General features: G+C 38.5%; 1 pseudogene; it reads left to right on the top strand.

The window, feature by feature from the left end:
* Positions 1 to 17,895, top strand: part of LOC102860857 — a 162,370-nt pseudogene that overhangs the window by 28,593 nt on the left and 115,882 nt on the right.

The raw sequence follows: 17,895 nt of genomic DNA, 5'->3' as shown, positions 1-17,895 counted from the left end.
ATTGGCACAGGACAGAGCGGAGTTTAGGGCTGTTGTACATAGGGTCGCTATGAGTCGCAAGCGACTCGACGGCACATAACAACAACAACAACAATTTGAGAAAATTAAGGGAGCTGTGGCGACCTATTAGTAAGGAGCTGCCAACCCAAAAGTTGGAATGAATTTACTACCTCTGAAAACCTGCCTAGAGGGTCAGCTGTGAGTAGGTTCTGATTTGATGGCACACAACAACCACCAAATATGTAAAATAGAATGAGTGATGATTTTAATAATTTACTTGAACAGGTTTAACTCAGTGGTAAACAGACGTGAATGACTTTATTTTTTCTCCAGTCAGAATATTCTCAAAATCTATCCACTCCTCTAGGTGATGGAACCCTTGGTAAATCTTTAGTCAAAATCCACAACTTTCTCATGACTTTGGTTTATCCAAGTTTCACTATTTAAAATTTTTGGTGTATCTATTTGCAAGCCCTATGGCCTGCCAAAAGAACAGACAAATATGTCTTGGAGAGGGTGTAGCCGGAGTGCTCTGTGGATGATGAGAATTCACCTCGCCTACTTGAAGCATGTTGTTAGGGGTGGCTGTTTGTTGGAAAGGGACATGATGCTTGCAAGAGAAGAGAGTCGGCAAAGGAGAAGAAGATCCTTAACTATGGATTGATGTGTGATTGCCACAATGGGTTCTACTGTGTCGGGAAGTGAAGATGGCACAGGATAGGAGGGGTTTCAGATCCACTGTTCATAGGGTTGATATGAATCATGCTCAACTCAACAGTACCTAACAACAACAATTTGAAAGGTCTTGTGTTTGCCTGGACTTGTGGGTCTACAGATGAAGTGGAAAGTGCTGAACTTTGTATTTCAACTCATATTGGTGACTGTGGGGTGGGTGGAGATACAGTCTTTCTCTGGGATCTTCTCTGTTCTCGCCTAGGCTCTAATTACTCTGATGTGTGAGGATAGTTAAAGAGAAAGGGACAGGGATAAGGTAACTAGTTGCTATTGGGTGAGTCTTTGGTAGTATTCACTGGATGGCTGCTTATACTTGTAAGCTCTTTGTTGGTCTTCCCCAGTACGTGGTTCTCAAGACCTGGTGAGGAAACTTGTATTGAGTTCCTTTAGTTTCTTTGAGGCCTATGTTCCTCTCCTCATGTCTCTTAGTCTCTTGCTGTTAGTATCCATTTGATCAATGAGTAACCCTTTGGGCTGAGAAACTGACAGAAGGGCTTCAAGCAAGTAATTTCTACATAGACTTCTTAAGTTAGCGTACTCAGTGATCACAGTACCTCTACCCCTTCTTACTGTTTTCCCCTAATGCAGGGCAGATTTGTAAGTAACTATCGTAGCATAAGAAGCTGTACTATAATCCCAAAGGCACACGGTTCCGTTTCACCAGCTGCTCTGTAGGAAAATGATGGGCATTCTCCTCCCATGAGATTCACTGCCTCTGAAAGCATGCTGGAGGGTCAGCTCTGAGTCAGTTCAAATTCCACGACACACAACAGAAACAACGACAACCCTTTCTTGGGATGCCATCAATCTCTGTAACTGATTCTCCTGGAACCCACTTTCACTCCACTGCCAAGATAATGAGTATAGTACTTCTCACTAGGTCAACGGATGCGATATTTCTCCTCCCTCACCTCTAGTTATAATTGTGGAGGGGAGAGGCAGAACAGGGGCAGAGATGATAGGGTGATAGTTGGGTTAGAAAGTGTCATATTTCTTAATCAACTCATGGAGTAGTGCACTTTGAGTTACTGTTCAGCCTCACACAAATTCAATTTCCATGGTGTGGGTTCTATTTCCCACTTCTGAGGCTACGGAAAAGTCCTGCTCAACATTCTCTTACACTACCTTATAGATTTCATGGTTATTAAATACAGCTAAGAAATGTCTTGGAGAATGTGCAGACAGAGTGCTCGTTGGAGGCAAAGATGATGAAATTCGTCTCATCTATTTTGAGTGTGTTGTTAGGAGAGGCTATTACTTGGAGAAGGACATCACGCTTGGAAGGGTGGAGGATCAATGAAGGAGAGAAAGACCCTAAAAACCAGGTGGATTTACACAGTGACTGCAACAGTGGGCTTGAGTATATCAGAGATTGTGAGGGTGGCATAGGGTAGGAGAGGGTTCTGATCCACTCACTGTTCATAGGGGCACAGTGAGTTTATACTCAACTTGACCTCACAACAACAACTACGATCATTCCATTCACTTTTTAGACATTCTGTAAGTGGTAACTTATAATTATTGTTGTTGTTGTGTGCCAGAACCAACTCATTACTGACCCTCCAGCAGGTTTTCAGAGGCAACAAATGACACAGATTACCCATCCTTCTCCCTGTGAGCAACTGGTGGGTTTTAAACTACATCTTTGGGATTGGAGCACAGTTTCTCACCTGTAGGCCACCAGAGCTCCCTTTTATAGTTATTATAGTGCTAAATTTAATTAGATTCTTCTGTTTCTGTAAATGGAGTTGAAACTCAAACGGTATAATAATTTATAAAGTTTTAAAATATTCTAAATTGCCTCTTCTAAGGGCAGAGTTTTCATTTCTCCTTTTTTCTTGATACCAGATATCATAACTCTAAAAATGCTTAAAATTTTGAAAAATATCCTATTTTAATCTAGACTTCTTTCGTTGCTCTTGAGTTTGAATATCTTTTGATGTATTATTGGCTCGTATTTTTAAATGAGTTGTTTGTTCAAATATCAGGTGCTTTTTGATGTAAATAAATGATGAAAATGGGAGAACTGAGCGGCTTTGAGAAGGGAAAAGGGAACTTGGGATAATTGAGCAGGGGATCTCCAGCAGCACTAAGAGAAGAGGTGGCCCACACCTGACGAAACGTTCCTGTTCCTGAGCAGTTCCCTTTCCAGACCGTCTGGGCTCTGAGTCCACAGATTTCCCCCATGTAGTCTTTTGGCTTTCGTCTGGTTTCAGGGCTTACCTCAAATGTCACCTCTTTGTCATATTCCTAATTTCCTCCTGAGTGCGATTTGTTTTCCTGTGCCCTCTGCCACACTGTGTTTTCAGATGATGTATCTCTTAATTATAGTGGGTTTCTCAAGATTAAAAATTTGTATATGAACCCATTTTTTGCATCTTTTTGACCCAGCACTTGACACATAGATACTAAGGTAAGAAATAAAATGGTAAATAGGAATTACTCTTGCCCTCCATGAGCTAATAGTTTTTCAAGGAAAATAGACACCTGACCGTGTTAAACATAATGGATAATATTCTGTGATAATAACACGAACTCAGCACTATAAAGTTGGAACCAACTCATAACTGATCCTCCTGTGCATTTTCCAAGGCTTTAAATTGCACAGGATATTTCCTGTTTCTAGAAAAGTGCTTTTTATGCTTTTGTCCCATTTAAGAAGAAAAGGAAATCTATAGTGATATCCTATGCTTCAGAGTGTTTAGTTTGAAATGTATCCTGGACACTTGTCTATTCCTTTGGGAGTGATGCACAGAAACTGTTATGTAAGGACATTTGTCACGAAGTCTCTGTACATGGAGAACTCTTTGCTCCAGCTGCACATATTGCCAGCCTATCAGTCTCTTAGGGAGCCCTGGTGGCCTAGTGGATAAGTAGTTGTGCTGCAAACTACTTCACAGGAACCAGTCAGCTACTTCATGGGGAAGAGGTGGGCAGTCTCCTCCTATATGATTTCCATCCTCTGAAAACCTGCTAGAGGGTCAGCTAAGAGTCTGAATAGATGACACATAACAACAATCTCTTGGTAACTTCTAGCTTTCCTGTATGCCATATTTAGGCTTTTCTGGAGTGAATTTTAGAGCTGAAGTCTGAACTGCTTTAGCAGCCCATGTGCCCAGAGCCGTGTTAGGTTTCAATATTGCTGAATCTCCATTGCTTCCTGTGTTGAAGCCTTTTCATTGAAAAGCAGGAGTATGTTATAGCAAGGATATGTGCAATAAGGATTACATCTCCGTTAACTCTTTCTATGACAGGCCTTTTTCTTTACTTTTACTTCCCATAAAGTCATGGCTTCTACCTTCTCACTTCACATTTAATCTTAACTACAAATAAGGAGACAGTTTATGGAGTACATGAAAAGAAACTGCCATATCAATCCAAATACACTGCTTTAAGTAAATTCTGACTCATGTCGACCCTCTAGTAAGTTTCTGAGGCTGTACGTTTTTATGTGACTGCCTGAATTTTTCCTACTGAGCAGCTAGTGGATTCAAACACCTCAGTTTTTGATTAGTAGCCCACTATGTAACTATTCTGTCACCAGGGGCCTTTTGCCATGCCATTATGCAGATACAAATGAGGAGGCATTTTAAAAAGAATGTAATAATTATTCTCCATTATATTGAGGCTCATAAAGAGGCTCTAAGGTAAAACAAGTGTAGTTACAGAATAGATTCCTTCTCTTGAACCACATTTTTTTTTCCACCCTTGAACCACATTTTAACATAAGAATGAAGAGAACTTGGAATGTTTGAACCAAGGAGACGCAGAGCCATAGTCAGGACTCCTAAGTGCTGTACTTATAGTCATTGCTGATTTCCAGGAGTGATTCCTTGAGCTTCAATCTTTGCTTCAGTACAGTTAACATACGCTTCAATCTTCTGCCTGACAACTCTTACTAGTTTAACAAGTTGATTGGTAAATGGTAATTGGCTTAGGTGATATGCATGAAAACCAGCTTCTCGTTCACTTTCCAAATGTTCCTTACACTAACATGTTCATATTACCAGAACTTTAAAAAAAATAATCCTCACATGCCAGCTTTCTTGTCCAAGAATTAGATCCTCTGAGGGATGAAACCCAGCGATGCAAGTATTCAGACTGTTCTTTGTATAATTTTGTGTACCCTCTTGACAATTGTGGGGTGAGGGAGTGGAGAAGACTAGAAATAACAATATTGTGGTGTTCTAGAGCATGTTTTTTTATGAGACAGTCTAAGGCCTGTAAGATGGACTTACTTAAGTTGGAGATTAGTTGTGTACAACTTCCCACTGTGGCCTGTAAAGCCTTGCCAAGCGTGGCTTTATGTATTTCAAAGACTTTCATAAATCAAGCACACGGATGCAGAGTGCCTTCTTACTTGCGTGAACTTCCCCCTCAGTTCCCAGTTAACTAAATTTGGGGCTGAAGAGCTTTATGAGCCAGGTGAGTGCTGTAGTCTTTTTGTTACGGCACATGGTGTGATATTTATGTAAATTACCTTTACAAGATATATACTCCTGAACTGATGAATTTTGTGGTTGTGGATGCAAAAGGATCTTCTATTATCTTTATGAAAACAAAACAGTATCTTTTAATTCCTGTACAAAAGTGTTATGTAACAAATGTTTTAAATGCCTACCATGAGCAATGGCCTATGCTAGGCAATTTGGAGGATAAAACAAGGAATTTGTCTGAGAGGAAATGCAACCAGCATGTACCTTAAAGGCAAAAAAGGTGAAACTTTGTCTCACATACTTTGGGTATGTTGTCAGGAGGGGCCAGTCATTGGAAAAAGATAGACGGTCAGAAAAAGAGAGGACCTCAGGAAGATGGATTTACACAGTGACTGTAACAATAACCGAGCAGATCAGAGATGGTGAAAAGTGCACAGGATAAGGCAGGATTCAGAGTTGTTTGTAGGGTCACTCTGAGTCATAGTCAGCCGAGAGTACCTAATAGCAACAAAGAGAAATCATGCTAAGCTGCTCATAAAGGGGTTGGATCAAGGAGACTTTAATGTTACAGTGTCCAAAAGTTTAAATAATAATTTATGAATCTGTCAGTCACATAGCATAAAATTCACTACTTCATTATGTACAAGTGTGTTTTATAATATTGATAAAACATACAACCATCACTGTTATTTAATTCCAGAAGGTTCTTACTACAAAAAGAACAGTCATTCCTATTCATGATCATTTTCTATTCTCCTAGCTCCTGTCAGCCACTAATATGCTTTCTGTCTCTATGGATTTGTCAGTTCTAGAGATTTAATATTAACAGAGTATAGGCACTCTGTGACCTTTTGTAACTTAGCATGACAGTTTTCAAATTTTATTCATGTTTCTAGAATGAATCAATGCTTCATCTCTTTTTATGACCTAATAATATTCCATTGTACTTATATGCCATATTTTGTTTATCTAGTCATCAATTTAAAAAACGACTGGAACAGCACATCAGCAGAGACTGCCAGAAGTCCAGGCTGGGTTTAGAAGGGGCTGTAGTACTAGGGATATTGTAGCTAATGTTAGATGGATCTTAGCTGAAAGCAGGGAATACCAGAGGAATGTCTATCTGTGTTTCATTGACTATGCAAAGGCGTTTGACTGTGTGGATCATAACAAAGTGTGGCTGACTCTGAGAATAATGGGAATCCCAGAACACACTAATCATGCTAATGAGAAACTGTACTTGGACCAAGAGGCAGTCGTCAGAATAGAGCAAGGAAACACTGCATGGTTCAAAATTGGGAAAGGCATATGCCAGGGATGCGTCCTGTCTCCATACCTTTTCAACCTGTATGCAGAACAGATTATCCAGGAGGTTGGGCTCTATGAAGAGAAATGTGGGGTCAAGATTGGTGGAAGATCTATCAACAATCTGCGTTATGCATATGACACAACCCTGTTTGCTGAAACTGAGGAGGACCTGAAGCGCTTGCTGCAGAGGGTCAAGGACTGTAGCCTCCAATATGGATTGAGGCTCAATGTCAAGAAGACAAAGATTCTCACCACAGGATGGATGGTGAAGAGATTGAGATTGTTCACAGCTTTAGTTTGCTTGGCTCCACAGTCAGCACTCTTGGCATCAGTAGCCAGGAAATTAAAAGACATATTGTTATGGGAAAGTCTGTTGTTAGGGACCTCTCCAAAGTACTGGAGAGCAGTGGTGTCTCTCTGGAGACTAAGGTACATCTGATAAGGCCATGGTCTTTGCTGTCACTTGTTATGCATCAGAGAGTTGGACAATGACCAAGGAGGATAGAAGGAGAATTGATGTCTTTGAGCTGTGGTGCTGGAGAAGAGTATTGAGGGTACCATGGACTGCTAGGAAAACAAACAAATTTGTCCTGGGAAGGAGTAAACTGGGCGGCTCCTTGGAGGCAAGGATTCTGAGGCTCCGTCTAACATATTTTGGACATGTTGTAAGGAGGGGCAGGTCCTTGGAGAAGGACATCATGCTTGGGAGGGTGGAGGGACAGCACGGGGGGGGGCCCTCTATGAGGTGGATTGATTCAGTGACTACGGTAATCAGGACGGGAGTGTTAGAGACAGTGGGATTGGCAGAGAACAGAGCAGAGTTTAGGGCTGTTGTACATAGGGTTGCTATGAGTCATAAGCGACTTGACAGCACATAACAACAACAAGTTATCAGTTGGCAACATTGGGTTATTTACACTTTAAAACTATTATGAATAATATTATAAACATTTATGTGCAAGTTTTAATGTGTTCTTAATATGTCTTCAGTTCTTTTATGCCCCTTGTAGATCTAGGAATCTGATTTAGGGTTCATATGGTAACTCTGTCTCTTAAGTTTTTTAGGAACTTAAAAAACTTCCTTGATTCTTCCTTCAGGGAAAAAAAAAATATTAATGTACTGATTGAGTACTTATTAATTTTTTAAACTCCTCTTAAAAGCACAGAAAATATTACAGGGAAAACTACTAGGGAGGATGTATATAGCCAGTCTGATTGCATTTCTTGGGATTTGCCATATTCTGTTTTGCCTCTAGATTTTTGATAAACAAATAAACCAAGAAGCAATACCAGAGCTATTTAGCTTTTGTCAGAATTTTTAGAAGGAAAAATGGAAAAGGACATGGAGTTGTTCCTTTTGTCATTCTCAGTTTCCCACAAAATCTCTTCTTCCCTCTTTTGTTTCCAGAATATGTGGATTAAACTCTGTTCTAGCACTTAACAGGGATCTGTGGTGGCTCAGTGGTAAGAAACTGTGCTGCATTCCCAAGGGCACATGGTTTGAATCTACGTGCCCTTCGGACTGGGACGGGCAGTCTTCTCTTGTGGGATTTACTGCCTCTGAAAACCCACTGGAGGGTCTGCGGTCAGTTGGTCCCAACTCAACAGTATACAACAGCAAGCACTTAACACACTCTAGCAAGAAGTTCATGGTGCGCATGCCTCTTCTGCTAGATCATGAGAACCTTGACAGGAGAAAGAAGAGGAAGCAGTTTCTAGGGGAATCAAAGAATCCTGCTCTCCAGTCTGTCCACGCTGAGGGATGGGGTGGGAGGCTGGGTATGGAAGGATGTGATTTTTGTCCAAAGACAGCCTTAATCTGGAAGTGAAATTCAGACCTGGAATAAATCCAGATTCTAACTTTGCTATAAAATAAACCATGTGTAGTTTTGGACACTTCACTACTTTTTGGTGACTCATCCTTAAGCTACAGAAAATACTGCTTGGCCTCAAGGCAGTTGATACTATGCTAAGCTCTTTATATGCAGTAGCTCATAAATTTCTGAAGCGAAATCTAAAATTCCCATTTCAGAGATAAGAATACTGAGACATTGCTTGATTAAAGAGATTGCTCATGGCTATCTTCTATTAAATAAAGACTCTGAAATCAGTGAAAGATAGGGTTTGTTTGTTTGCTTGAAGAAATAAGTTAAAGGCACAGAAAGGCAGAAAGATAATCAGTGTTTTGAGTGAGCAGCACAGTTCCCTGTGTATGGTGACACCAGAGCTCCTTTGAATGGGCAGTAGGAGACAAACATGGAAAAGTTAAGTTTAGGCCAGATGATGGAGGTTTTTGAAAGTGATTATTTTATTCTGGAGCCTTTAGTAGTCATAATTTGGATTTTCAAATGAAGTCTTAGGAATGTTGTAGTTTAACCTTCATTGACTCTAGAATGGCATATATTTAAGTACATACTAGCTCTGGTGGCTTAGTGGTAAGAAATTGTGATTCGAATCCACCAGTTGCTCCATGGGGTCCAAATGGGTAATTTCCTATGTGTGATTTATTGCCTCTGAAACACCACTGGAGAGTCAGCTAAGGGTCAGTTCTGACTCTGTGAAACACAACAAGGAAAACTTGTGATGAAGGCTGCTGGGAGTTTGAATCAAATAAATGGCACATAGCAGAGAACTCCCTTAAGCTTACTTGGCATGGATTTTTAGTCTGTCACTCTCTTGCCTTCATACAAAAAAGGAAAATATAAGTGAAGCACATAAATAAAGGATTCCTAAAACTTCTTCAGATTTAAATCCAACTTCTGAGTCACACTTTGACTCATCATCTATGTATATACCAAGTAGCTGTTCTCTAGTCCATCAAAAGCATGTCTGAAAAGGGTTTCATTATTATCTTAAATATTTCTTTCATCACTGGCACATGTTATGCATATTTTAATATTGAAACTCTCCTGATCTCACTAGAAGATCTGAACAAAATCCCAAAAACCGCCTTACAGCTTCTAAGCCTTTAGTTCAGTGGTCTCTGGGTGATTTTCAGACTTGTGTTCATTCAGTCACACTACCAGAAACAGCGGCTAAGTGCTATGTCTTGACTGCAGATGGATAGAAAGTGAGTTTTAAAACATTTTTGGCAGAAAGAAATAGCCTGATTTTGGCGAGCTCTGGTGGCTAGTGGCAGGAAACTGCACTGCAATCACAGAGGTGCGCAGTTCAAATCCACCAGATGCTCTGCTGAAGGAGGAGGAACAATCGCCTCCTGTACCAGTCAGATCCAATTTGATGGTATACACATAAAATAAATAAATAAAATTTTAAAAAAGAAATAGCCTGATTTTGATGTTAAAATGCTAATAAAAAATAATTTTAAGATGAATGAGATATGGTTGTTTGTTGAAGATCAGGATCAGAATTCAGAAATAAAGAGTAAGGATGCTGGAGCCGGATTTCTTGGGTTTCCATCATGATTCCTCCACTTAGAGACTCTGTGAACCTGGGCAAGTTCCTTTATCTCTTTGTGTCTGTTTATTCATCTGTAAACCTGGAATAATAGTTATGTAGAGAGTAGGGAGCACTGGTGGCGTAATAGTAAGAAGTTACCAATTCAAAGTCTCACTGTTCAAATCCACAAGTTGCTCCACAGGAGAAAGATGGGCATTCTCCTCCCATGTGATTTATTGGCTGTGCTGGAGGGTCAGCTGTGAGTCAGTTCTGACTCAATGGTGCATAACAACAACAACAACAACCTTAAATCCTAAGTTATTGACAAGAACAGTTATCAAGGACTTAAAAAAACCTCTGGTGTATTTGTTAAGCATTTAATACTCATTAATTTCTGATCAAGGACTTAAAAAATCCTCTGGTGTATTTGTTAAGCATTTAATACTCATTAATTTCTGCTAGCCAGATATTATTTTAACATTAGAAATGCTCGTGTATGCACTGCGGTATCTCTATCATCAGCGTTTACACCACAAGACTATTTAATAATAGAGAAACTTGAGATTTAGAGATAAACTTCTTTACTTCCTCACAGTGGTTTAATGGCAGCCTTGGAACTTGAGACTTCTGGGCTTTTGCAAAGCCTTTTTCATGATGTTTACTGTCCTATTAACTGTATCAGAAGTGCAGGTTCAATGTCATGGGTCATGTTGTGTGGTGCTCGACCATAGTCTGAGTGAACAATGATCTCAGAGAAGATGCCAGATACTGTGTTGTCCCTTTCTTTGGAATCCTAAAAGAATGAACCCTGATGGTTGCCTTATTATACATTGTTATGGTTTAACTATGTCTATACTTTCTAGGGAGTAAGAATAATTTTTGTTCCAGTATTCTCTGTCAAACATTGGGCTTTCTTGAGAATAACTAGGATGTTCTGAACTGACCTTAATGCACAGGTAATCAATCATCTGGTGCGTAGATCTTTAATCTGCAAATCTTTATTATGGAACCTGGATCTGTCATTCCAAATAGACTTAGACCCTCTGACCAGCAAAATAGGTCTTTTAAGAGTTTATTCCCTCACTGAAGAAATCATTGTGGTTTACTCCTTTTCAGGCATATAAGGACTCCTAACTCATTTGTCTGCAAACATGCATAGTAACCTATTTATTAATGTTGCTGCTGCTCTTTCTCTAAGGAGAGAGAAAGAGAAAGCCATGACTAAAGTTCCTAGAAGAGCAAGGTATGTGGAAGATGATCTTCTTTCTTGTTTCTTATTCTCAAACTTAAGCTCTTTGAAAATTTTCCCAGAATAAATTGACTCTCCATCCTTAGTTCTGCTTTCATGGGCAATTGGATCTAATTATCTGGGTGCCGTTTCTGTTGCATTTACCTTGTCCCTTCTTTACCAGAATCCAGAGGAGAACTCTTAACAAGATGGCTAGACAGAGTGACTGTCACTGAGGGCTTGAACACAAAAGAGATTGTAAGAATGGTGCAGGAAAGGGCAAGGTTCAGCTCTGTTGTTCATCGGATCACTACGAGTTATAGTCAGCTCAGTAGCACCTAACAACAATACAACAACATAGTCATTTGACTGCATATCACTTGCCTAATATAGAGAGAAGATATGAACTGACGCCAGGGCTCAGCTGATGGCCCACAATGAGTTTATAGAAGGACCCGTATTCTGCAGTAAGAAATAATAGCTATCATCTTAGCATATGAGGTTAGAATACAGATTTCATTTCCAACCTAAAGTCTAGATTAGACAAGAAAGTTACAAGAAACTGACTTTGTTAGGACAAAGCCAGGATTGGAGACAACACTTTCATGATATGTGGTCCCACAGCACATAGCATTTGTCTCTGTGCTGCATCCCTCAGCAAAATATCTTGAAAATGTAGATATATCTGCTTTTTGTAGCCAGATGCTTCTCTGGGAAGACAGAAGGCTATTCTTGGAAAAATGATTATCATTATCCTGATTTGATACCATGTGTGGTTATGGCTCTAAAACCTGAATCTTAAGAGTAAGGTCCACCTGGTCTGAATCCTGAGGCTTTTGTGGAATAGCTTCCAACGTGAGTTTGAGTTAGACAAATTTACTTAAACTTCACTTTCTGTATTTTAAAGATGGGAGTAGAAGTAATATCTATCACAGAGCTGGCATATTAAGTAATTATATAAGGTGAATAGAGGATGGCACATTGATTAAACACTAATTGAAAAGTGAGTAGTTTAGACCCACCAGTCTCCGTGGGAGCTCCCATAAAGTTTTACAGCCTAGGAACCGTTGTGAGGCAGTTCTGCCCTGTCCTGTATAGTCACTGGGAGTTGGAGTCAACTCAGCAGTGCTTAAGAAAAGCAGCAAGGTGAGTATCAGGCCCTTAGCTCAGTAATTATAGTGAATAATCAAATAGATTACTTAATTATGTACTACTTCTCAGAGCCAATCTTACATTACTCCCTTGTTCACTACTATTCCGCCACAGAACCCTCTTTTCTGTCCTTTAAGAGCCAAGTTTTTCTTTTCGGGGACTTTGCACTTGCTTTTCCCTTTGCCTAGAATAGCTCATCTTCCTCCAACACCTTCCGTATGTATAGCTCTCTTTTATCCATCTGGTGTCAGCTAGTATCTCTCAGCAGCATCACAAAAAGGTTAAGGTTATGGACCCTGGAATCAAATTTCCTGTACTCAGATCCTGACTATCTCACTGGCTCTGTGACCTTAGATAAGTTAATTCTCTGTGTGTTGGTTTCTTCAACTATGAAGTGGAGTAACAGTATCCCTCATTAGGTGCTTTGGCATTAAATCAACAAGTGTATATAAAGCACTTAGCGTGGTGTTTGGCGTGTAGTAAAGCTCCATAAATGTGTTTGCTATTAATATACAGTATTATTACCTCAGAGGCCTTTCTTGACTAGTTTATTTTGCATGTCCTTCAACTCCATGTAATTATCTTTTATCATTATTGGTATTTTTCATGCATATTTTATGTTATTAACATTTCCTATCCTTATTCTTCTTTCCCATTTTACTCATATGGCTCTCTTAATTTCTTCCCCCACTCCCCCATTTTCTCTCATGATTTAAAATCCGCACATTCTGTAACAAGAATTTTGATAAATCCAAGAAATTAGTGCAGGCTTATTCCAATACCTTAAATACGAACCTTTATGCAGAAATACAAGTTAATTCTTGCATGAGGATGAAGTATACAGATTGAGGAAAGACAAACCTTACTCATCTAGGCATATGTGATTCCAAACTAGAAGACAAAATGCAATGTGTATTTTCAGATATTGAAATTGATTTATGTATATTCCTAACTGTAATGATCACAAATTGTACAACAGAAAACTACACTCATTTTTGTTCTGAAAGAGATTTTAAAAACTCATTGTACAACACTGATACATGAAGCACTCCATTGATCGAATTATGTATGGAAGTAGTTATTGTTGTGTAGTTTAACTGTGACAAAATCACTAAAGAATTTATAACAGCAAAGAATAGAAATGTTTTTAATTATAACATATAAGAGATGAAAGATCTATCTAAAAATAAACTACAGTAATTATTGTAACATTTGTTTTCAGATTATTAAATTTTCTTTTATGGAAAAAAAGAATTCTGACACAGTATAAAACTGTAACCAGTGGCATAGAACAATTGGTATAAAAATGGTTAAGAGGAAACCTAATTTGCTCTGTAAACATTCACCTAAAACACAATTTAAAAAACAAGAATCCACACAGTCTATTTCTATAACTTTAATGGTTTGTCTTATATATTTTCAATAATACCTTGCTTAAAATCTAAACAGTATCTCTCCCTTTCTTTGAATTTAAGGTCTTTGAGAAGTGCCTCCTTTAATTTAAATTGTTCCTTTTGGCAATATGTTAGGGAATTCTGGTGGCCCAGTGATAAGAAGCTTCATGGTAAACCCAAAGGCACTTAGTTTGAACCCACCAGCTCCTCAGTTGAAGAAGGATGGACAGTCTCCTCCCATGCAATTTACTGTCTCTGAAAACCCACTGAAGGGTCAGCTGTGGGTTAGTTCTGCCTCAGCAGCACACAACAACAACAAGTCTTCCATTTACTTTTTTAAGGCCTTTTATCATCCCCCCCCATTAGCTGACATTACTGTTTTCTACTGTCAGTGCTTTGTTGTTGTTGTATACCTTTGAGTTATAACTGACTCCTAGCTGACCCACTAGCAAATATTCAGAGGCAATAAGTCTCAGAAGAGGAGATTGAACACCTTTCTCCCACAAAACAACTGGTGGATTTGAACCATGTACCTTTTGGATGGCAGCTCAGCTGCCATCACTAGGTCACCAGGGCTCCCTATCCATGCTTTAGATACCCACCTTTTTTTTCCTCTCACCTTTCCCCCACAACCAAAGAAGATATACATGTTAGTTGAATGGCTACATGGCCGTAGTAATGGAGGGTAAGGGAACAAATTAGAAATACAGTATAACCTAGCAAAGCATCTATAATGAATGCCTCTAAGGAAGAGTAAGGTATCATAAAGTATATCTGAACATTATTTAGTTCATAAGTGCTGTCTTTTATTTGATAATACTAAATTAATTCAGTAGATAATTAGGTTCCACTGCATTCACAGCATTGATAGACTATATCATTGATGGAAGAGAGAAAAAGAAAAATCCTTTTAAGAACACCCAAAGAAGACATTTGAGGAAGCCTGTAATTGATATACTAATAATAAAAGCTAGTATTTATTCATAAAACTATTTATTAGGCATTGAATATCTATGAACTGTGATGATATTATTTGAAAAGCATAGTGAGAGCTGTGGCATAACTTGAGGAATACAGTCAGTACTACTGAATTATACAGGTGGGAATTGTTGAGGTGGCATATGTTTTACTATGTATATTTCACCTTAACGGTTTTCTAAAAAATAGTAAGCATCTACTACATATAAAGCCATATTTACATACTAAATTGACACTGCATAAGAGAAACAAGGTATTTGACAGTGATGCTTATATTCTAGGAGGTAAGAGGTGAGGGTTGTTAAGACAGCAAGAAAAGAAGGCAGAAGCTACACTAGTAAAACTTATTCAACAAATATTTACTAAGTGCTAACTTAGTATGAGTTATAGTTCTAGATAGTAGTAATAAACCAGGAAAAAAACCCCAAATCTTTGCCTTCATGGAACGTACAGTTTAATGGAAGAAAGATTAACAATTAAAAATTTAAAACCACAATGGAGAAAAATTAAAACACAAGTGGGAGCAGGGTGTGTATATATCTAAGATACAAACAAAGGTAGGGAAATCCTCTGACTAGGAAATTAACATTTAAACAAGATTTGAAAAGATGATAATGAAGGAGTCATGCAGTTGTATGATACATGAATTCTAGGAAGAATCAGCTGCTAGGGCAAAGGCTTGAAGTCAGAAGACCATTTAAAAAATCTCTGGGAAATAAGAGATCCAATGTGGCTTCAGTGGAATGAGTAAAGGAGAGTGAGGTAGGAGAGGAGGTTAGAAGAGGGACTTGGAGAATAAAAAACTTTGCTGTTGTAAAGTATTTCTTATGAACTGGGTGAGGTAAGAGTGTAATAAACATTATGAAGAAATTATATTATTTCCTAAAATAAGGGTTCGTTGTTGTTGTTGATTGCCTTCGAGTCGAGCACAACTCATAGCAACCCTGTGAACAAAAGGCCTGAAGCCCCTCTACAATTATCAACATGTATCAGAGTTCATCGTATTTCCAGAGGCATGTTGTTTAGGAAGTGGATGCCACTCCTGCTTCCAGAAACCTTTTCTTCATGCTATCTGGATTGCAGTTGATTTGTTGTTGTTATTGTTGTTGTTATGTGCCATCAAGTCAAATATGATTCATAGCAGTTTCAGGAACAAAAGATCTGAAACCAGTCCTGTCCTGTGTCATGCGCACAGTTCCTGACACACAGGAGCCTATTGCAGCATCACCGTGTCAATCCACCTGGTTGAGGGTCTTCCTCTCCTTTGCTGATGACTCATCTTGGATATTTTAGTGTTTTCTCGCCTCCAGTCTTGAGGTGTGAGAAGTTTCAGTTCCAGCTATGAGACTGTTTTATATCAAATCCACCAGGAGCTTCATGGGAGGAAGATAGACAATGTCCTTTTATAATCTGCTAGAGGATGAGCTATGAGTCAGTTCACACACAAAGGCAATGTATTTGAGTTGTGCTTTGAGTGTGAAACAAAATATACCAAATGGTTTTTAGAAGACATAGAAGAACAACCTTTTGGTCAGAAATAAAAAGGTATTTGAATCTTACAATAAGAGAAAAATATTAACTGAGAAATTTTGTTGGTTTTGTTGTATTGTTTGTGAATGTGTGTTGGGGAGATTAATGAGGAGAGTTTCGTTTTGCGTTTTTGTTTGCCTTGGGGTTTATTTTTTCTGGTCTTCCCCAATATACACAAAGCAGAGTGAATAAAATATATGCAATGTTTTAGTTGGAGTCTTGGCCTAAAAATTTGGATTTGATAGTGACTTCCAGTTGAAAGGGCAAAATCATGGGAAAAGGGAGTCACAAAATCTGTATACAATGCTCCTCAAATAATTTGAGAAACTTCTCAGTTGTATGAGTAAGACTGTCAGGACCTGAGAAAGAAACAATAGTTGGAAGGTAGAAACTTCTAAGCTAAAATTCCAGCCGTTGTCTACCACAGACAGAGTGGTGACAGAGATTACAGTTAAAGTATTGCAATGATAGTGGGACTTTAGACACACTTCAAGTCTTCCATTTACAGCCTAGAAGAGTTAGAGCTAAATATTACGTCCTCAAACCAAGTACTAAGGACAATATCAAAATAGCCCTAGTCTAACAAAACTTTAAAGAAAACCTTCACAAGTTCAACATTATCCTGCAGTAACATAACTGCTTGCTAAAAAAGCAATGACTCTTTAGAGAAATATTATTAAATTTAGAATCTCTGCAGTATATATTCATAACAAAAATTATGCATATGAAGAGACTGGAAAACATGATTCATACTAAAGAAAATAATATGTTTTTAGAGACTGACAAACAGCATACATTGTACAAATCATAGATAAACACTTTAAAAAGAAAAGAACCCTCTGGTACACTACTATGTAGCTAATTTTTTACAGTGTAAGATGACTGTTCAGATCAGAACTTTTAAAAGAGATTTGGAAATCATGGAAAGGAATTAAAAAAGGAAATTGTAGATGTAAAAAAAGAGAAAGTCAGTCAGTTGGGTGGAATTAAGAGAGTTCGGGTTAAAAAAAAAGAATACACCATCAGTAAACTTGATAGGTCAAAAGAAATCATTTAACACAGCGAGGAAAAAATACTGAAAAGCAAGTGAATGGCTCTCTTAACTTTGAAATGGTATTGAGAAGTATAATTGGAGTTCCAGAATTATGAGAAGAATTAAACAGTAGTTTTAACTTTAACACTGTAAAATAGTATGTACCAAATGGGAATGCAGCTAAATCAGTGGTTTGAGGAAATGTATATAGCTTTAACAATTTTGAAAAATTTTTATTACCAAAAAAGTTAAATATAAGATCAGTGATCTAAGGGTTATTTTAATCTTATAAAAATAAGATGTAGTTAACGTTAACGTAGAAGAAAAGAAGACAAGACAATGAAAAAGATAGAGACAACAGTTGGAAAAATTAGCAAAGCAGAAGGTTGATATTTCTGGGGTGTGTGTGTGTGTGTGTGTATGTGTGTGTCTGTGTACTATCAAATCAGATCTGACTGGTACAGGAGGAGATTGTCTCTCCTCCAGCAGAGCATCTGGTGGATTCAAACTGTGCACCTCTGGGATTGCAGTGCAGCTTCTTGCCGCTAGGCCACCAGAACTCACCAATAAATCACATGGGTGGAGCAGCTGGTAGATTTGAACCACCTGCCTTTAGGATGGCAGCACAGTTCTTTACCACAAGGCCCCAGAGCTCCCTGGGTGGTTGATATTTCTGAAAAATCAACATCACTAAGTCTAAAG

The sequence above is a fragment of the Elephantulus edwardii genome, unplaced genomic scaffold (assembly GCF_000299155.1).
Source record: "Elephantulus edwardii isolate Elephantulus edwardi_28Jun2011 unplaced genomic scaffold, EleEdw1.0 scaffold00025, whole genome shotgun sequence".
In the NCBI taxonomy this organism is placed as follows: domain Eukaryota; kingdom Metazoa; phylum Chordata; class Mammalia; order Macroscelidea; family Macroscelididae; genus Elephantulus; species Elephantulus edwardii.
This window is presented reverse-complemented; position numbering and strand designations above follow the sequence as displayed.